General features: G+C 39.1%; 1 protein-coding gene across 3 annotated transcripts in view; it reads left to right on the top strand.

The window, feature by feature from the left end:
- FRMPD4 (FERM and PDZ domain containing 4) overlaps positions 1-13,096 on the top strand; it is a 313,851-nt gene that overhangs the window by 40,417 nt on the left and 260,338 nt on the right. The window lies entirely within an intron of this gene.

Raw genomic sequence — 13,096 nt, 5'->3', positions numbered from 1 at the left:
TGTGAAGAGGATGAATACATTCACAGACAGAAGAGAGCTACATAAATGGAAAATCACTGATGATTTTATTAAAGGTAACATAGGGCTCTTGTAACAATTTTTGTGTTGTTTATTTCATGTATCTTCCTAAATAGTGAAGTAAAGCATGATTTTGTTTTCCTTCTATAAACTTGCATAAGATACGAACAGGATAATACATTTTCAGGTAAGGTTTTATTCCTCTTGCTTTCCTCAAGGTAGTATTTGCAGATGTTGCTTTAAAAGCCTATGGATATCGTAATGTGTATCAGAAATGGGGCAGTAAACATACATATATACATATACATAAATGTATATATCTACAGTTTCATAGAAGTGAGGATCCAAGCAATTTGCTGAGCTGATGTAATACTTCAAGTATTTTTAATAATGGAATTATTAAGAGTTTTACAAAATTAGATAGAATTTAGATATTAATTGCCAGAAGATGAAAATTTCATAATGCTGGCAGATGGTGGAGGGAAAAGGTAAACTTCCTTTACCTGCAGAGTGATCAGGCTGTCTTGATAAACAGGAGCAAGTATCTTTAGGAGACACTTGAATTAACTTATGCTACATTATTGGCTTTGAAGGAGGTTATGTTGGGTAAAACTCTGCGCCTTGTATTGTGTCAGAAGATCTCTGCTTTTTTTTTTTTTCTTTTTTTTTTTTCTACTGGTTACGTCTACTGAAATCCCCCCAGCCTCTGTCCTTCTCAAATAAAGTTTCCAAATGGACTAGTGGAGATTCCCCCAGACACCCTGCTCCTGCGTGGGCTCCTCTCCATGGGCTGCAGCTCCTGCCTGGAGAGCCCCCGCAGGAGCAGGCCCCATGGGCTGCAGCCTCCTCCAGGCCACATCCACCTGCTCCACCGGGGGCTCCTCCACCCATGGGGGGGCTGCAGCGTGGAGATCTGCTCCATGTGGGACCCATGGGCTGCAGGGGGACAGCCTGCTCCACCAGGGGCCTCTCCACAGGCCGCAGGGGAACTGCTGCTGCCTGCCTGGAGCAACTCCTGCCCTCCTGCTGCACTGACCTGGGGGGCTACAGGGTTGCTTTTCACTCCTCACTCTCCCAGCTGCTGTTGAGTAGCAGCTTTTCCCTTCCTAAAATCTGCTCTACCAGAGACTCAAACAGTGTCACTCCGTGGCTCAGCTCTGGCCAGCAGCAGGTCCCTCTTGGAACCAGCTGGAGCTGGCTCTGGTCAGACATGGGGCAGCTGCTGGGCTCTACTTACAGAGGCCACCTCTGCAGCACCCACCCTGTTAGCAGACCCTTGCCACCCAAGCCTGATACACCAGCTTATGTTAAGTTCTGATGCTTGAGAAAGGATAAGTGCTCCATATTTTCTGAAAATTGATCTTGTTTAAAGTAAGTTGAGTACTCAGACCATTCTTTTGAAAGTCTTTTTCCTTTACCAATCAGTGTACAAAAAATCCATTTTTACACCAAGATTTACCACTTCCAAATTAATTCATTTCTTAAAAGGATAAAACAGATGTGTTGTTTTTTTTTTTTTTTTTTTTTTTTTTTGTCTGCTCAAGAATGTGAGGGAAATGTGAGCACAGTCATGATAAAGTTTGCACCAAGGCGTGTTTGTGTGAACACTTCTCTGTCTTCAGTTGTGGCCATGGAGCTATATGTGTCCTCCAAGTGCCATCCGCTCCCCCGTCTGATTGCATGGCAGAGAACAAAAGGACATTGCTTCATTCCCCTGATGCTTAGCGTAGCACCTGTTGCATGAGAACAAATCTTACTATGTCTGGTTTGTCTAAATCTGTTTTAGATTTAGGCACCGTTGGTGTGTTCTTGTGGGAATCTCTTGCCTGGAGCCATTAGATGTAGCAAGGGCCAGAGTGGGATGGTACCTTGGGACTCTTTTAAACCATGAACAGAGTTAGGTTCAGAAATCCTCCAAAAACGTTGTTCTCTTAGCCCTGTCATAGCATAACATTTTTAGTGGATTGTATTTTTCCCACTTAAGAGCATTTAGAAGCCCTGGGGAGTAAGAGGTCATTGACAGTCCTTAACTAGAAAAATATTGTGGACCTTTGGTAAGCATAACAACGTTTGCTTATCAAAACCTTAAATAGTGGATGAGGGGTAAAGGGCAGCCATGTTGTCTCCTCTTCCCCACCTGTTTTTTTATGGCAGACTCACATGGGTGCTGGGACACGGAGATGAGCTGGCCTGGGAGAGGGCCATGCTGTTGGTACATACTGGGTTGCGGCAGGAGGATGCTGGCCCTGTCCCAGCTCACCTGTCCACATCACATCAGCTTCCTCTGGCAGGAGGTCCATCACTGGTTGCCAGCACCACGCACAGTGCCTGGAGGCTTGGGAAAGAGGCAGACAAACATAGGAAGAAGCCTTAGTTCCTATTTTGGGAGCTGGTGTTAGTGTTGGTTACCAGACGTCCCTCCGTGAGCGGCCTTCTCCGGGAACATGCCGTCAACTGCTTCCTCTGTAGCTGTGTATACCTGTGCTGTATGTTATCAACACATCCCAGGCGTGCTCCAAGCAATATAAAACAATGTGCACGGGTTGCCTGGGGTGATTTTACAAGGTAAATAAATTAAACCTTATGGGGATGCTTATTCCCTTTCACCGTTAGATGGAGTGAAGAGCTGCTCTCCCTCTCTGAGCTTCAGAGCTGTTAGGTCTCAGCTTAACCTTGTCCAGGGAGCGAAGGAAGCCTGATGACTTTGAAGGGCCGTGTGTTTGTTTCAGTTTGGAAAAATAAAGTGCCCCGTTCCGAAACCTCATGTTTTACCATCTATTTGAAGTTGCAAAGCTGAATATTCATGGTAAATGAATACTGTCTGTAGGGAAGCAGCATTTATGCACAAGCTCAGTCTTTCATGTGACTTCTACTTTAACCCTCTCAGCTCTCCTCCAGAGTCCAGCCAAAAGAAAGGGATAACTAATCAAATACTTCTTCATAGGAAGTGACTTCTTGCTATCAGGAGCTGAGTATAAATGAAGCGTAAGACTTGATTCTTTAGGCTGTTAAGCTGAGAAATGTAGTTCTTGGTTATCTCCAAATCATTTTCCATTGGAGGGTGTTTGCATGCTGTGAAGCTATGCTTGATACCTTGTTTTGTGTGATAGCTGCTTTTAAAAATGTTGTTTCTCAATTAACTCTTAATTCTTTGGGCATTTGCAAGGGGGAAGAGAACAAATGTGGAAGGGAAAAGGAGGAACGCCTGCTTGCGCCTGGCTTTGTTGAAGTAGTGTGTACGTTTTTCTGTGTGTATGTGTCCCATTGTACTGTGTTCACTTTGCAAGGCTAGTTCCTTGATCAAAATAGTATTTCTTCCTATTTTCGTTTCTGAAGCTTGATTTGTATCTGGTAGGCACGGAGTTGTTTACGATTTCAGTTTTAAGCTGAGATTCAAGTTTGCTAACTGGCCTATACACTCTTGGTACCTGACAGTGTGTGGTTGGTTTCTGCTGGTACTTGTTTTTTCCTGTTTGTGTATTTTTCTTTTCCTATGTCAACTATTTGACAATGAATATTTGAATCTGCAAATAGTTATTAATTTGCAAAGCCATTGGAGTTTCTTGGCTACAGCAAGACCGCTGTAAAACTGTCCTGAGGTAGTCAGTGCATGAATAATTGTCAAAAATTAGACTTATTGCTTTCAGCTTGACATACCTTATTTGCAAGTACATAGTCATGCTGTATTGAAGTAATTCACTAGCATATTCTTCAATTCATATTACCCAGTACTATTTGAAATGGTATTACATCAAATGGTTTACGGTTTTATGAGGCAAATCGGTTACACCTTTTAACAAGGCCTTAGATACCCTCTTAAGATGACCTGCCTTAACTTATAAATCAGTGTTCACGGTTGCATCATCAGGGAGTTTACGGAACAAAGCGTAATTAATAACAGTGTTGGTCTGAGATAAAAAGGGGTGAGTTATTGATTCTTTGTAGTCCTAATGGTGGCTTGAACCTCTTTAGGGTAGTCAGTGGTAGTGGCAAGGTGTGAATCATGGTCTGTGGGGACAAAGTTGCTTGGCAAACTTGCTCCTAATGTGCAAAGCTCTATAAAGTAATACAAAGCAATTGCAAGGTAGGGGTATTCAGAGAATGAAACAAAGTTATTGTGATGGGATTTTTTTGTATAGTTTAGTGACTGGACATATCTTCTGGTTTATTATTTCCTTGAATGCAAGTACTGTAGCAAAATCACCTTAGGCTTACTGAAAACAATGTGATCTCTGGATGGCTCTTTTACGTTTCAAACTCAGACCTACAGTGATTTATCATTCCACAAAGCTTATTAGGGCTACAGCTCCTCCAGCTTTTTTACAGTAACAAACGCTTAATAAAAATAAAAAATCAGCTTGTTTGCTAATTCATAGCAAAGAATCAGTTGCTTATGATTCATTGCAGTGAATTTGCAATCTAGTCCGATTTCTTTTCTTTTTGTCCTTTCTCAGAGTCTAATTTGTGGTTTAGTTCCAAAGGCATTGTGGATCACCTCCACATTTGTAGGTAGCCTCTCATCAATAGCAGGAACACCTCTCTAATGACTCAGAATATCACAGTGTAGTTATATTACGTGAAGCAGTTAATAGAAAGTTGCTTAACATATTTTTGATCTGGTCTCTCTAAATGGAAAATATTATCTAGTATTAAAAAATGAAAGACATAACAAAAGAACTCAATTAGCAAACACTAGTAATTTGGTCTGCTTTCCTTTATGTAGTAAGATCTCTGAAACAACCCTTTCGGTCTAGCAGATGAGGTGAACAATCTGATTTTGCACAAATAAAATGCAAAATTGAATCCCTCTCACTCTGTCTGAATGTTTTGGATGCTTCATGCTGCTGACACAACTTCAACTAGTCTTGCCTCCATATACAATATGGTGCAGTGTCGAGGGCACTCATTTGGGATGTCTAAATTCATATCTGTTCTCTATCATGCTTGGAGTGGAGATTTGATAAATGGCCACCCAGTGAGTTTTGGAGGGGGCAGTGAAGTAGACTTTCTTTGTTGTGGGGTTTTAGTGAATCATGCTTTCATTTTTGTGAAAATTAAGGTGAAGGTATTTGGACAACTTGATCTGGACTCACAATAATCTTTTTGGGGTGAGTGAAACTGCTTATTTCTTCCAATGTATTTTTCATTGAAATGACCATTTCATCATTAAAAAGAAATTTGTTCCCAAGATAGTTGATATTTCTTTAAATAATGGCAATAAGCCTGAGAATGACAAAATGTCTGGGCATGGTACCTCTGTTTAAAATACAAGCAATACTTTTAAAACCTGTGTGTTTTATTCAGAGACATGTTTATTTCCATTGATGTCTTTGTATTTTGTCTTTTGCATCATTACTTATGTAATAAAAGTACTAATAAAAGCATAATAAGTTGTTTATGCTGTATGTGCATGCTGTGCACCTGCTGAATGGAAAGAAGCTGACATTTTGAAGATTTGTATGGTCATGGTAATGTAACAGGCCCCTGATGAAAGGAACCATTATTGAACCATTTGTTTTAACTAGCAGTGGGCTGGAACCTGTATTACTCTTGAAGTAAAGGCTTCTGGCATGATGTTTGCTTGCTAAGCACTCTCGATAGCTACTGGGCTTTTGCCATCACCGTAGCAATAGCAAGACTTGCCAGTAAGTACAAGGACATGGTCACTGGGAGGAAGCAATGTCTTGGTAAAGCCTAATCAGCTTTGTTTCATCCATGGGAAGAGGCTTCCAGGTGGCACAGAGTAGGGTTTGTTGTTTGTTTGTTTTTTAACATTCAGAGGGCACCCAATGGATTTAGTGTTCATTTTGAGTTTAGATAAAAGCTAATCTTGTTACTGCTTGCAGCTAAACAGTATAATGATGATTCTGAAATGTTAAGCTGTTTAATGGACATTTTCTCTCTCTTCACTCTACAATTCCAGTTATTTTCATATTGTGCATTTATCTGTATTTTTCCTATATTAAAAATTGGAAATAAGTCTTAGCCCTCTCTTATTCTTTCTGTACAAAAAAAAACAATTCCTGCAAAGTATCACACCAAACTCATGTTTTTTTGTTTTTTTCCTTAGAAACTGATAGTTTCAAAATTTAGCAGTTCTGTTCACTTGAATACGGTACCATTTTAAGTGCTCTTAGTTGCTTTAATTCAATAACTTGATAATACAGGAGTTGTAAATAACACACAAGGGCTGCTTCTCTTCTGGGCTTCTGCTAGTGTTAGCAGACAGATGTGGGGGAGAGAATGGAAACATGGTCAGGTACAGATGTCCAGGTTGGCAGCAATATTTCACTTTTGACCATTTAACTAATGACAACAGTGTCGTAACTGCATGTATTTTATCCACTGGTAGAAGATAGGTCTATATTGTGATATGGAGAAACTGTGTACACTGAGAACACTGCTGTGAGACAATAATGATTGTTTTACACGGGCAATTTTCATTAAAATTGATATATTTTTTTAACCTCACTGCCTAATGTGGACTCTATTGGAAATCTCCAGCCAGAAGCTGCCAATACATGTATTTCCAGTAGGATCTGAGAGGTCTCTGTGATTTTTGTCTCCAAGAACTATAGGATGTATGCATTTTATTCCTGGGAGTTCAACCTGAAAAGATAAATCTACAAAAAATACTCATCTTCTTTAAAGTGAAGGAAAGTGAAAATATGGGACCTTCTTATGTGCTTATTAGAGTATTTATTTTGGCTTCTCTCTTTTATTTTCTTCTTTTTGATATATAAAGAACTCATGTTTGTTGGTTGAACATATGAGCTTTTCTGTACATGTTTTTGTAAGGATCTCCACAGGAAGAACGTCCTTTATCCAGGAGCAGTAGGTCAGTTTTGTGCGTGTGCCGAATCAAATGTCTCTGGGAGCTGTTGTTAGTAGTTTGAACGCAAGATCGGTCTCTTTCGACATCAGAACCTTCCCATCTCCTTTCTATCCTCAGATGTAGCTGTGTGAGTGGGAGGAAAGTGGTTCTTTTATGCTTCTATCAGAATGAATTAATCGGAAATGTGCCATACAAATAAAATTACCTTTTAGTTTATCTCTTTCTCCTTTTGCTGTGCTTGTATTTTGTGTGAGAACCATTGCCTGCTGCTGGGCAGAGAGGGGCAAAGGAAAGAGATGCCTGATGTATGTTTCAGAATGTATGAGAAATGTGTTTACTCTGCAGTTGACTCAAATTTTAACAAGTTCTCTGACTGTCCTTGCCCTCTCACCCCTACTCCTGGTGATGCTGCTATACAGTGAATTGCAGGCCATCTATAATATCTGCAGAGATGTTATCTGCTAAATAACTGTAAACAAAAAGCAACCTCTTGGATTATAGCCTGGCTGCATTAGCTGTGAGGTTTGAAGAACTGCAAAACAAAACAACAACAACAAACAAACATCACCTTTCCCCCCCCCAAATTTTTTTTTTTTTTTTTGTCTCTTCTCCAAGAAACAAAAAGAGTGGTGGTGTGTGGTTGTTTTTTTGTTTGTTTTTGTTTTTTTAAATCCTTTTACTATTTTCAAAAGTGAACGAACATTCACTTGCTATCATGAAGAGAAAGCAAAACTCCTCCAAACATCTGAAACAGTTTGTAGATGCCATTTGTAAGCTCACTCAATAATGCACTAGAGAAGAACTGAGCTTTTAGTTGGGGTAAAGGGAAGGTTTTAACACAGAAGTTGGAAAACCCACTAGTATTGGGACATAAGTGACCTGCAGTAGTGCATTCTTCTGTGATGGCTTCAATACATTAGAGATGTAGTCAATGGAAGAATCAAAACACTTTTTAATGTGAACGGGCATAGCCATCCACTATAGGTGTAAAAAGCTGTAGGAGATTTTTATTGCTGGCCCCAAAAGTAAATCCTGGAGCAGTACTGCAAATTTCTGTAGTGATGCCTGATCGGAGATTCTTCTGAACCACTAAGTACTACACAAGGGAGATCCAACCACAAGGTCATAAAAAAAAAAAAAAAGGAAGGATCTAAGGATCAAAATTTGACATCCTCTGGCCAAGCAAGCTTCTGGTCTGTGTGGCTAATCCCCTTCATTGCAGCACTGGATGTGGGTTTCATGTATCACTTTTATTGTTGGATAGGAGATTGTCTTGAACTGACCTTGATGGGATATAGCATTGGGATCTTTTGCTGTTGCTTTCTTTCCCAAGGGCCTTAGGTGTTGCTGTGTCTTTGCGAAACAGCCATGAGTATCTTCCTGACCTGGAACAGTTGTGCTCCTTAGGACAAGCTGATCTCGGAAATGGAAGAAGTGAGTATGAGAGGGAAGGTGTGGGTGGCTGAGCTGAAGCTGTGCACAGCCCCGGCTTGGCCACGTGGCATCTGCTAGGGCTTTTGTCAGATGGCAAGGGAGCTGAAGCACTGCCAAACAAAGTCCTTTGGAGAGAACAACGGCCTTGTGAGTGAGCGGCAATGCCGCAGCGGATTTTTGCCTTTTCCTTGCTGAACCCTTACCTCCATTGAACTCCTCCTGTAGCTCAGGATCTGGCCCAGCCATTGAGAGGCAAACTGTTGGCAATGAGCTGGTCTTGAAAACGCAAGGGACACAACAATGCTGGCTTTGATTTCCACATTACGTTAATTCATTCCTAATCCCTTCTGAAGGTCTGAGGGCACATACAGGCTGCATTAATGGTGTGCCACCAAAATGTGCCTGGGAATACATGGCTTTCCCTGGTCTGCTTGTAGCAGCAGCATCATGGAGGGAATGAGACGGTGATGAACTGAAGGTGAGGGAGGTCAGTGTCAGGGCAGGGATCAGGTGAGGTCAGCTGATGCCTGTGCTTTCTGTTTGAAATGATAATGTCCTCTGTGATTGTTTTGCTTTGCTCTACTGCAGATGTATATTATGTTTATGTGCACAGAAGCAGGTGTTGTAGCTTCTGGATCTTTCTTGATGGCTTACCACAGGTACATAAGATATGATGAACTTTAGGGTTCATCCTTAGGTTTATAAATGCTCCCTTACAGATTTGTCTAAGATTTCTGTTCAAGCTATCTTACTTCTTCATGATGTGAGGAAATTTTCTTAGGTTTGTTCCTAGCAAATGCAGTGCTTCATCACCTATCTGAAACTGACAGCAGGCATTTAAGAATGCTAACTCCTGAAGTGGAGGTTATACTTAGGGTATTAAGAATTTCTTCAAGAAAGAAACAGAAAAAGCCTTGGCTTACAAAGTCTTTCCATGGTGGTTTTGTTTTGTTTGTTTGTTTTTGATAGCCCTCTTACTGTTTCCATTGTCCTAACTTCTCTTGCACAGACAGTCTTATTATTTCTCATTTCCTTTCTTGGTGAGTTCCAGCTTTATTACTTGTGCAGCTTCAGGCTGGCACTCTTCCACTGCCATTAAGAAAGTTATTTGTAGATTTGCAAGCATAAAATCTTTCTGTTTTGTGGACAACCGTGTATTTAGTTGACTCTTATTTTCTGTAAGTCAAATTCTTTATGAAATGGATGTGTAATATCTGTAATTACAAAGTCTTCTGTACTATCTCTGCATGTTTTTCTGTTCTTCTGCTTGGTTTTCTTAAAGTTTCTTGTCTGCTAGTTAATCTTAGACATTTCAGCCTCCAGTTCTTCAGCTGAAGAACAGTGGTGCTCATTCCTGTGCCAGAAGTAAGGTATGTAAAACTGGCATAGATGTAGTTTAGGATCTGTACTGAGGAACCCAGGCCAGCCCTATGTGGCCAATGTCAGGCTACCTCTGATGGGAATAATACTTGTTTTTGAAGGACATTGTATGGCTTACTCCTTAAAAAATGCCAGTAATTGCTCTTTCTCTCCATTTTCCATAGTCTTTGTGGGATGAATAGCAAGAAGTGAATGTCATTGAACATGCAGGAACTGTCTGAATTTATGGTTGTGAAATCTCCTGGCGGTAGAGTTATCAGTCTAGATTTGTCTGCAAATCGTAATTGTGACTAAAATGAACTTACTTGACTATACTGAAACAGACTGAAATCTAGTTTAAGATTTGGCGTTCAGCTTATTGCTTCCATCTACAAACAGTGATTTGTGTAAGAGGAGTTACTTTCCAATGGGGAAACAGAAGTTGTATCGCATGATTAAACATGATCCTTGTAAGTTCCAGAAATGGGAAATGACTATGTGCTCACAATTTTTTCTCCAATCTCAGACATAAAATAAATCTTGCACTTTTTCTCCATGAAGAAACCTGGGAGTTTTTGTTTTTGTTTTAAAAGTATATGTAAGGAGACATGAGGTCTTTTAAAAATTATTTTTAAATTTAATCTGGATCTTAAACTTTTATGAGAAAAGCCAAAATGTCATCAGATTTATAAGAATATTCCCAGAACTCTGAATTGAAGATACCTTTTATTATTTTCCTCTTTTTATTTTTTATGTCCCTGAAGTATTCGTTTCATTAGTAAATTAGCTCAACTACAGAGTTGTAGGAAAAATAACTGATTAAAAAAATGCTTTCTCTCTAAGAAGTAGAAAGCAAATCACATTTCAGATTTGCTTCTCTGTGCAAGGCTTGCTAGATGCCATGCAGATCTTATAAAAAAAAAAAAATATATATATATATATATATATATATATATATATATGCAGAGAATCAGATATGTACTGATGTACCTGGGGAACCAAATAATTGCTTCATTTTATTATGGCTGTTTATTTAATCGATATTTTTCTCTCAGTGATTTTCTTGATATTCTTTTGATGGATGCTCACTAGATATAAATGATAGCCAGCAGGTATTTTTTGCAAAAGAACTGACCAACTGAAGAGCTGTTTTGGCAAGAAAAAAAAATCAAATAATTGACTACAGCCAATGCCAGTTGGCTTCATCAAAGACTATTAATTGAAATGCCAAATATAATTATCTGCCATTGTTGTGAGCTATTTTTTTTTGTACTGCACATTTCACCATAATTGTTGCACTTCCTAGTCAGAGACTTTCATAGTCCATATAAATATCTGCTGTAGTCCTGAGTATTTATTTTCTCAGTTTACTAGTTCATGGTGCAATTTGGTAAGCATAATGGGATTCATCAAATATTCAGAGTTTTTTTCTGGTTACCATCGTGTAAGCTGCCTGTACAGAGGCATATTCTATGTTCATGCACATGAATCCTAAATACAGGTTTGAAGAAAACTGTCAAATGCCTGGTATGACTCAGAAAGTATTAAATCTGTTTAAAAAAAAAAAAAAAAAAGAAAAGAAAAAGAAAAACAACAGCAAGAAAATCTTCTTAACTTCTTTCATGGTCTCTAGGTATGACGGTTTTTATTGAGCCTTTTTTTTTTTTTTTTCCTGCTGTAAGCAGATGTGTTAGAAAATGTAATTCTGTCTCTGAGTTTACTCTTTTTGATTCACAGGTGTTCTTTAGGAGCAGGTTGTGCAGCAATGACTTGTCTACAGGAATGCATTTTAATATACTGTTAATGACTACTTTCTATATAGAAATTTAGGAATAGAAATTTATTAGTTCCTTCCTCTGATAATTACAGAGATGGATCTTTATAATGCAGTTTCCTGAGACACAAATGTAATACCTTCAGTTTCCTCTGGAAGTTGTTACCTTTCAGATAACTGTTATAATTATGCATCACATTTATGTAAAATCATTTTGTTTCATGTTATATGCATCCTCTTTGGGATGATGCTCATTTGTTGTTCATATCTGGACTGTTTATATATCAGTGCAGCAGTATTGTCATTACTCAGGATTTTTGTTGAGTTGTGTCCATACAGCATGTGAGGTTTTCTTTTTCCTTTCTCTTATTTAGTGTAAAGAGCTTCATTTTTTTTTTTTTTTTTTTTTTTTTTGCTATATTTTGGTATCATGCACAAAGGATTGTTACAAAATATAGAAAGGAAAATGGTTTTCACAGGGGAGTACTTTTAAAGCCTATAAAGTCCTATTACAAAGCCTGGGAACTGTGTAAACATTTCAAGAAAAATAAATGTGATGAAAAGACTATGAGCAAATCTTGAGGGATGTCGAGGAAATAGAGTAGGGCCATGGAAAATAAGGGTATGAAAGCATTTACAAAATAAGCCAAAATCAGATGATGATGTTTAGAGGAAAATACTTAATTATAAGTCCCCTTTCTTAGATAAAACAGAAGATATCAAATGATAACTTCTTAAAGCTTCATATATCTATACTGTGTTACTTGCTACTAGACCATTTATCCGAGGGCCTTGAGAGATACAAAGATGTACTGGCTGCTGAAACTGTGGTGGCAAGTCCTAATGGATGGGAGGGCAGTCACCTGTAGGACAAGGGCAGAATAGAAAGCTGTTGGGTTTTGGAAAGCAAGGGGCATATGGAAATTGTATTTTTCAGTCTGGCTTCCTATTCGTTTGCACAGAGTCATCATCTTAAATATCTATCCACTCCTTTCCCGGTCTGAAGGTAAGCATAGCTAACGTAGTTAACTGCAGTACTTCCCAGGTAGTGATTTAATTTTCTGTTCCTGTTCCTTGGCTTTTATATATGTTTTTAAATGCTGCCTGCCAGCCTCTGCCAGATCATAGATCTGCTTCTCTCACCCATCTCAGCCTCCTGCGCTGTAGATTGTGCTCTTGTGCTTCTTCTCATCACGACTTGTGCCATCTGCATCTACCGTATCGTGGGCTTACATGGACAGAGGAGGGAGAAGGCAGGGTTCCATAAGACAACGAGAAATGAGAATGTTCTTTATGCTTAGCAGAAAGAAAACAACCTGGGGGGAGGGAGATGTAGTGAGATGATTGTTTTGAATGTTTTTTGTCTTCAACCACAGCAAAAAACTACCTGTAATAGCAGAATCATCCTGGTTTGCTGCAGCTCTGTCTCTTGCATATCATATTATTCCTCAGTGTTAGTGAGGAATGAAACCATTAAATATTTTCAGTGAAGTATTTATGTATAAATACTTGTTCATATGTGCTAACAGTCTTTGGTCTAAAACATTCCAAAACAAAAGGTTTGGGAACAGCCAAGCCTTAAATAAACAGTCAGGGGACAGAGAAAGATGGGAGGCATGGTAATACAAAAAAGAAACGAAGAGTATGTTCTCACAGTATCAGGCTAAGCTTATTTG

This window comes from Aythya fuligula, chromosome 1, assembly GCF_009819795.1.
Source record: "Aythya fuligula isolate bAytFul2 chromosome 1, bAytFul2.pri, whole genome shotgun sequence".
Classification (NCBI taxonomy): domain Eukaryota; kingdom Metazoa; phylum Chordata; class Aves; order Anseriformes; family Anatidae; genus Aythya; species Aythya fuligula.
Note: the sequence above shows the minus strand (reverse complement) of the source record. Positions and strands in the feature narration are given on the sequence as shown.